Genomic DNA, 8,714 nt, shown 5'->3' with positions numbered 1-8,714 from the left:
AGATTTAAAGAAAATTGTTTCATGGTGCTTTTTAATTTGGAAAGTGTAGAGTCTGAGGTAGTTATGATTCATTAAATGTTTGTGTTGCTGATGAAGTTGTAATAGTTTCTTTTGCCAAAACTAATTGCATTCATTTCAACATATAATCATGGATGGCTCACTGGTTTTATTTCAGAAATTTGCTAATTGAAAATGGGGCTCTCCCAAGCATAAGTATACTGAAAAGGCAAAGTCAGATGTCATGGATACCAGAATTTAAAGTTAATTGGTGTTTGGCTAATGACTGTATACAAGCCAATTCTTTCCTTTCCAATATTACAAACTATAACTTATCTATATAGAAACTGCAAATAATGACCTGCTATATCCTTTCTTATGACAAAGGAGGTCTGAATACAGAAACAAGCACTTTTTTTATTGTCGTCATAAAATTGTCATTGCCGTAGTGGATTTTGGAAAAAAATAAGACTCCTCAGAAGTTAGAGTTGTTGCTATGATCAAAAGCAAACAGAAAGCATTTAAGGATATGAAAACAAAGCTCATATAAATGTGACAGTAGGTAAGTGTTGATGCAACAGAAAAGAAAGATGAATAACTTTAACAAAGGGAAAGAGTACATCAACAAAAAGAACCACCACACTAAAGAATTACTAGAGAATATACCTAATTCAAGCTTCAAGAAGTGTCTTTCTGTGACAAAAAAAGGCAAAAGCAGTTATGTAGAAGTTTCTAGTTTTAATGGAAATCCCTGAAAATGAATGAAAGCTAGCACTGAGGTTAATACCTACACTGGCAGCCGTGAAGACAAATTCACACTAAAGGGTATACTTTAAGTTTGTAATTTTAGAACACAGGCTGAAACTGAAGGCTTTTAGCATTGCTTAGCTACTGAACAAATCACAACCTGTGATTGACTTCTTCTATTTCAGTATGGTAAAGCTTTCTGTCTCACCTCGGTGYCTCCAGATTTGTCTTGGCTTGTTAACAGTACGGCCTGGGGTTTCTCCTAGTTTTGTCAAAGCCATTGGGATGCTCTCTCTGGCTGCAGCACGTGCAGGATTTCACCCCTAGTGTAATACTTTAAGCATCCAGAGACATGCTGTGCACAAAAGCGGAAGGAGCACTGGAAGCGGCAATGTCCTCAACTGCATACACTGCATTGACAGGACTGCACTGCGTTCAGGCAGAGGGAGGCAATGTACCAGAGGCACCCACTGACAGGGCTTTCACATCAAAAGCTGGTGGTGCAACTCTCTCTTCCAAATTCCTTTCCTCCAGCTGAGAAGGCATTTCAGGACACCAGATGTACAATTACCATTCTTACAGGAGTTAAGCAGACAGGTTCTGACTTTGTAGAACAATGTACTTTTACAAATCGCCAACTTCTGCATGTTTACAGAACATTTTCTCTTGAAAGCTTGGCAGATGTGCAAATCCCTTGCACTACCAGGGGCTCCATCGAGAGACACAATGTTCCTGCCTCTTCAAATTTCTCTATGGAGGGAGCAAAATGGATCAGGTTTGCTAAACGGGCATTATCCTATGCATTTTTCACACACACAATTTCTCTGTCTTACACTGTGCACAAATTACCTGGATCTGATATTGGAAGGATTTAACTGGTATTTGTGACTGAACAACAAGCAAAACTTGGACAAATGTAATAAAGTAGTAAGTGGATTTATTTGGAATTTCTTCTGTGAATACTGAATAGAAGGTAGGGAGAAGGGGACCAAAGTGGTAGACTGAACAAGTGTATTGTGAGTATGAAATATGAGACTGAGCACACTCCAACAGCAGGARTGACAGAGAAATCCCTCTTGTGGAGGAAAACAAACAATGCACAGAAGGCTTATGGTTTTACAGTTGCTCTGTTACGTGGAGATCTACTTGAAAAAGCAATTCTTGAGTTCCTGCCTAGAAAATGTTGCAAGATTTGTTGTGTGGTGGTGGGGGAGTTGTTTGTTTTGTTTTTATGGGCCTAAATTCTACAACTACTTGAATTCAGGCCGGTGAAGGAAGCAGGTACATGCTTTGCCAGTTTCTGTCATTCAGTGCTTCATCATAATTGCAGCCTATGTTCAGCTAAAGACCTTAAAGACTGTGGAATGGCTTTTGGAATAAATCTGTTCCTAACTGAACAGATCAAATAGAGAGATACCAGTTGATCAGGCTGAAGAAGATCATAGCACTTCTGTCTTTACTGCTCTTTGTCTTACTGCTTTGGTCTATTTCTATCTATTTCTATCTATTTCCTTATGGAGGACACTATGGACATGTGTGCTTAAACTTGTTTATAAATACTAGGTTCCTGTATGATATTTATAATGGAAGAGTTTTTCAGCATCACACCATAAACCAAATTCTGCTGTAATTTACAGCTTATACAGTGCATTGGCAGAGAATGTAAAATGTAGCAAAATTCAATCCCAATTTGCTGAAAATGTGTTTAGCCTGATAGTCAACACAGTTGAAAATGTCTCCATGTCTTCCTTTTGCAAAGCTAAACTTTTGTGGTAGTTTCTTTTCCCCCTTTCTTCTTGCTGCAGAATAGTTGTTTCATCTGGGTGCTGCTGTTGTTTGGCATATCACAGCTATCACAAGTGACATGCAGAGGAACAAAATGTTACTAATTTTACTAGTAACATAACTGCTCTGGATCAGTTCAGGTAGGAACAAAGAATAAACTAATACTTTTGCTTCAAATGATAGAGCTGCAAAAAAAAAAAGTAGAGTCAATATGCAATTATAGAAAAATGTAGGGTATTGGAAACAGTATTGCTTGTGGAAGACAGATCAGTGCTGCAGATTGTGTTCCCACCAGCAGCCTACCCACAATTGTGTGTCTGTATCCTGTATATATTTCCTGAGGCTTTTTTATTTGCAGGGTGTTTCTTTAAGTGCTAGACAGAGGGCTACTGAAGTAGTAGGTCCCAATTTCTGAAGGGAAGATGTGACTGAGGAAAGTAGTATTATTAGGAATATATGCAAGATCTTTAGCACAGCAAATACAGTAAAGCAGAAAAATTCTAGCAAGGCTGTTTCTTGAGCCCTGGAAAAAACTAAGTGTCCCACTGCCCTTTTTCAGAGAAGGGTCCATCTCAAGTTTTGATGGGTTAGTTACTTACCCTTGTTTTTCAACAGGACAGTATTTCCTTTGCTTTTTGATTAAAAAAAAAAAAAAAAAATTCTAGAGCTTCACATAGAAGTGTACGTGTTGATGTAAGAGATAAGTAGGGGGTAAAATAATGCAGCACTACCCCTTCGCTTTTCATTCCGTGAGCTGAATTTCAGTTTACCATTTGGCCTTTGCAAAAGCTGATATGTATGGCAAGAAGTCATGTATATAGGAATGCAGATACACACACACTTATTTGGATAAATCTTTGTCCATATGTTGGCCTGTCATTTGACTATACAAGTGAAGGGGAGGGATCAGTATGCATAAACTGTAGGTAGATAATTTGAGCTACAGAGAGACAGATACTCTTACTAATAAGTGTTATTTGCTCTCTGTTCCTGTACATTACATATACACACAGTGATAGAATAAACCAGCATCTCTGGCTTTTTAGAGCCCAAGGTAATCAAGGTAGCTTGTGGGATGAAGAAAAACATTTGCTTTTTCTTCTTTGTCCTCACCAAGTTACTGAACTGGAATCTTTGACCTTCCTGACAGTACGCTGCTTCCTGGTCAGCTGTGTAGTTTGAACTACCTACAGACTAGAGTGAGGCCACAGCTGCTTACCAATGCAGTATCCCCTCTCGATTACTTCTCAGTCTGAATTTGCCATTGGCGCTAGCTGGGCTGAGAAATCACAAGCCCTGTTTTGGTGCAGAGAATAGCYTTGAGTAGCTGCACTGTGTTGTTATGCTGCTGCAGGAGATGAGATCAATGACATGGTTAGTACAAATTCAACGTTTCACTCAAAATTCTTCATAGAAAGAAATGGGATTATTTGATTATTTCTCTTTCTGCATATTTTCTGTCCCCTCCTAGGTAAATGTTGATTCTAGTTGCTTCATAAGACAATCCAGTATGCAAAAAAACTATAGTTGTTCTATAGAACTCCAAAATCAGATGCAGCAGGCATTCAAGAAAACTTCCATAAGGCCTGCATTTTCGCATGCATATTCCTACAGGAGACAATTTATTGAATTGCTGCTAAACCCTGGAAGTTCCCAATAAATCTTATGGACTTCCTGAAATCATAAAAATACTGAAGTAATGAGGTCAAAACAAAAAAAGTTAGAAACTAGTGAAAATGAGCATTAAAGTCATGGTTGCGGTAATTCTAAATGTCATTCTCTAAAACTTGCATTAGGAGGGATCATGCAGATTAGCTTTCACAGGGAAGCTGATGTCTGTCACAAGGTACACTTGGCAGACTCAACTGCAGCAATTAAAAAGCTGCAATTAAAAATAATTCCACACAGCCTGCTTGAGTGACCTCTTCTTTTTCTTTGACTCTTCAACAGTGTCCTGTGTCTTGATGGCTGCAGAAAAATTAACGGTGCTGCTATTGCTGTCTTGTCCTGGTTGTCTGAGATTTCCTGCTACTAAAAGAGTATGTATCCATCATAACTTTTGTTTCTGGGGGCAGGGGCCATCTTATTTTTTCCTGTATCCATTCACTGCTTAGTACAGTAGACTTCTTATTCATCCCAGGGCCTCCTAGGTGCTGTAGTAACACAAACAGTAATTGTTATATTTTTGTTTTCATTGTGCTGTTTCTCTGTTCATCACACTTCTGTCACTGTCATGAATAAGTAGCACAAAGAAATATGTCACTGGGTAACAGAAGGTGCCTTTTGCTTTTCTTGCTAATAATGATTCAAATATTTGGAGGGAAGCAAAAGGTTAGAAGAGGTCTCCACGCTTTGTTCGTTGCATTTCACAGCTTCATGAAAATGAAACAGGTATCAAATATCTTTCTTATGTTATCAAAATTTTTAGGACTTATTCTAGTTTTTGTATTGCTGCATGAGAGCTTTTGTGACAGATGTATTTTGCACAATATACAGAATCTGTTCAAATGCAGGACAGTCACGGCCCTCTTGGAACACTAATTAGTTAATCAGAAAAGGCATGGTGGGGTCACATGGTGTTTGACAGTGGCAGCTGTCTAATTTTGGTCGTCTTTAATATCAGCTCATTTGGAATGATAATTTTGAGTGCAAATGAAAGGTATTTTCTTTTAAAGCTACAACTGACTGCTTGGATAAAATCAGAATGGTTGAGATAGACTCTGCAGGAGAAAAGTTGCACAATTATTGGGAATTGTATTTAAGACAGCTTCCCCTTTACTGAGCATAAGCATTTTCCTTTCATCCTAACTTTAGATAAGAGATGCTTCTAATGATCAGTAAGTTTCAGGTTCATTTCTATCCTATTGCATGAGAGTTTAGCAGAGAAGAGGCTTCCCTGTGCTATTTGACTGAAGAAATTACTTATCACTTTCTACATTAGTGCTAGTTGAAAAGACACAGTAAAAATATGAAYATATTTAAAAGATGTGCAGATCACTGAAATTCATTGTGTTCATTGGCTGCTTCTCCTTCCACCTTCTTCCTGTTTAGTTATTTTTTCTGCAGAAAGGATTGTGTCTCTTTTGAATCAGGCAGAGCAGATGGATAGAACCTTTTATATCCCAGCTCAGTGCCCTGATCTGTGAGGCACAAGGTCTCTTTTCTTTCAGGTGTTTTTCTTTACATTAAAATTCTTGTGTTGGGCCTACTAGAGAATGATAGATGTTTTTAAGTAATGTAAATTTTCACAGAAAGAAGGATTATTATCTTCCCAGGACTAAGTAACTAGGTGTCTTACAGAGAGTTAATAAATGCCTAAAATTAAATTTTGAAAGAGGTAAGACATGAGACAATACCATAACACAGTATAGATTTTACTTTTTTTTTTGTTTGTTAGTGGCATGCCCTATGCTGACATCAAACATTTGTGACAATACTAACCTGCAGTGTGAGACAAATAACACTCCTGGACTCCATTCATATAAATCTGTTCCTATCAAATGAGCAGGCAGTGGAATGAACAAGGATTCTTTCTTCTAATAAGAAACTATATAAATAAATTATGGTATGGCTTATTTTGCCCAGAAATCTGATTATCAAAGAACAATTTATAGCATGCTAGTCCTTCCAGTGACTTCCTAAACCATTTTGAAACTTGCCTGGAGAGGTGGGTCAAGTGCGAGGTTATCCAGTTATCCATGGATAATTGATATCTTCAGTCATTCAGAAATCAGATGTAATTTACTCTGAGTTTTTTAAATAGTAGGGATGACATATCAAGTCTTTGCATGGCTCTGTTGGACTTGTCCCAACTATGGGTAGAGCATGAGGATGTAGCAGTCTTAAACCAGCATGTTGGAGAGAGGATGGGGAACTAGATCCTGAAAGGTGTGGAAGACTGACAATTTGCTTAATTTAGGCTCAGCTACAAAAGCAGAGGGAATCAATGGCATAATACGCCTTTCTTCCCCATAATTCCTCCCTTTGGCCCTGTGTTCCCAGTCTATTGCATTAAGTGGTTTACAAGGCACTGTAATGTGAAAAGGATATTTGACCATAGGAATGAGGAGGATCGATACTTTAATTGTGTAGGTGGAATGAGGAAAATCTTGTTTTAAAGGAAAGAGGTGAGGCTGTGAGAAGCTCTGACAGTGGGAATGGCATAGCTGTCAAGCTCGCAGATTCTGCAGATGCACCGAAGACCCGTGCCATTATACTTCAAAAAGATGTTAGTGAAGCTATTGTTAGTGGACCTGGACAAGATACCCCATTTATCTCCTTGCACCAGACCCATACCAAACATATTATGCCAGTACATGCAGATAACATATGGTACAGGAAGCATGTTATTTTAAATTAAGAACGGTTACTTTATCTGCTTTCTGCAAACATCCAATCTTTTGTTACCTAAGAATGCCAACATTAAAGATACTAACAATTCTACCTGATATACAAAAATTCAAGTTTTAGAATTGATTTCATCTCTGTCTACTCTAAAGTCCACTGCAACTATTGACTAAAAAGCCAGGGAAATGCAGAAAGATGCAAGGAAACTTGAAACTATTCATTGACTTTTCAGCATCTCCTAAGTTATTAACCCTTGGTTGAACCTGGAAATCAATATGATATAAGCATTTAAAATGCAAGTAGTCTTTAATGAGTATGAATACTGTTTTCTCTAATACAGACAAAACTCAAACTACAACAGTAAAGAACTGTGGGCTACTTAAAGCGGAATTAGCTCAAAAAAATGAGTTGTTGCATACTACTTTGTATTATTAATTGCTAGTACTCTGTTCCCACCTTCCTCTGTGAGGATGCAGTCCTTTCTCATATGGACTTTCTCTCTTCCCCCCCCCCCCTTGGAAAACTGAAACTCGTAGGGGGCTTCCAGGAGGACTTGTACCTTGGAACTAAAGCAGGATGCTACAAGAAAAACATCCTCAAACTTTAGTAGGACATCTAAAGAGAAGCCCCCTGGAACTTAGGAAGGCACTTTGCTGGAAATCCACAGACACTCCCAGCTGATGGTTAACACCTCCAAAACTAGAGCCAGAAAGGCCAACACTGTGCTTGCTGTGCTATAGTTAGATATAAACTGGGAATCCGCTTGGAGCTCTTCCTCATAACGTCAGTATTTTAACAATGTAAACTGCATTTCATTGGACTGTATTTTTAAACTGCCAAGATAAGAATGTTTTACAAATTGCTCATGATTAGATTTAGTAACTTGTGTAATAGCTGCTAGCCATTTCCTGTAAAAAGTGGGACTTTTCATGATAGAGCCAATGTAGAGTTATAAAATAATAGATCCTCTGCATCAGGATGTCAGTAGACAGAGTATCATAGTACTGATACAAGTCTATGAATAATATCAGTATGGTCTGAGAGAAGGAAGTCGTTAGTGTGAAAAGGTGAAGACAACTAGTTACAACAAGACAACTAGAATAACTGTCATGTTAAAATGTTAAGAAGTTAAACAACTTTCCTTTGCTACAGAACACTGATAGATAAAAGCTGTTTGTTTATGCATTTTTCCTTGTATTATACCATGTTTACCTACCTGTTTCAGAAAGAGAAAAGAGCACAAAACAAGCCTTTAAACTGCTGTTTTGTAGATGCAAAAAATAATGTGTTAATTGGAATTTTAAAGAAATTGCAGAAAGATTCCTATTTATGTTGCTCCATGTTCTTCAATTTTGGACAAACTCTGCTATCAGTAAGTGAAACTTTGTATCAATGCCCTTGGGATTCCCACCAATTACCAATCAGTATTGAGAATTCATTGCACTTTCTCTTTTTAGAACCATCTTAATCCAAGAGTCAGTCACCCAGACTAAGAGAACCTGGATTTATTTTTCCTATATAAAGTGTTAGTGTTCCTTGAAAAAGTACTAAGCATACTTAAATTCTGAAAAGACTCCATTCATGAACAGTAGTGTTCTGCATGCTATTTTACTTGGACTTAAATTTTTGTCAGCCTCCACAAGGCTCCAAAGTCTTGATCCCGTGCATGCATGGTTAACTTAAAATGCAGAAGCAGGCCTATTTACTTCAACACAGACAAAGTAAGCAAACACTTAAGTGTTTGTTGGGATGGTATAGAAATCAAGGTTTTCCTGTGACAACAGACTATTGTGAAATATTGAAGGATACACAGAATATACCCAAATTGACTAAAATAT

This window comes from Apteryx rowi, unplaced genomic scaffold, assembly GCF_003343035.1.
Source record: "Apteryx rowi isolate R43461 unplaced genomic scaffold, aptRow1 scaffold_121, whole genome shotgun sequence".
NCBI lineage: Eukaryota > Metazoa > Chordata > Aves > Apterygiformes > Apterygidae > Apteryx > Apteryx rowi.
Note: the sequence above shows the minus strand (reverse complement) of the source record.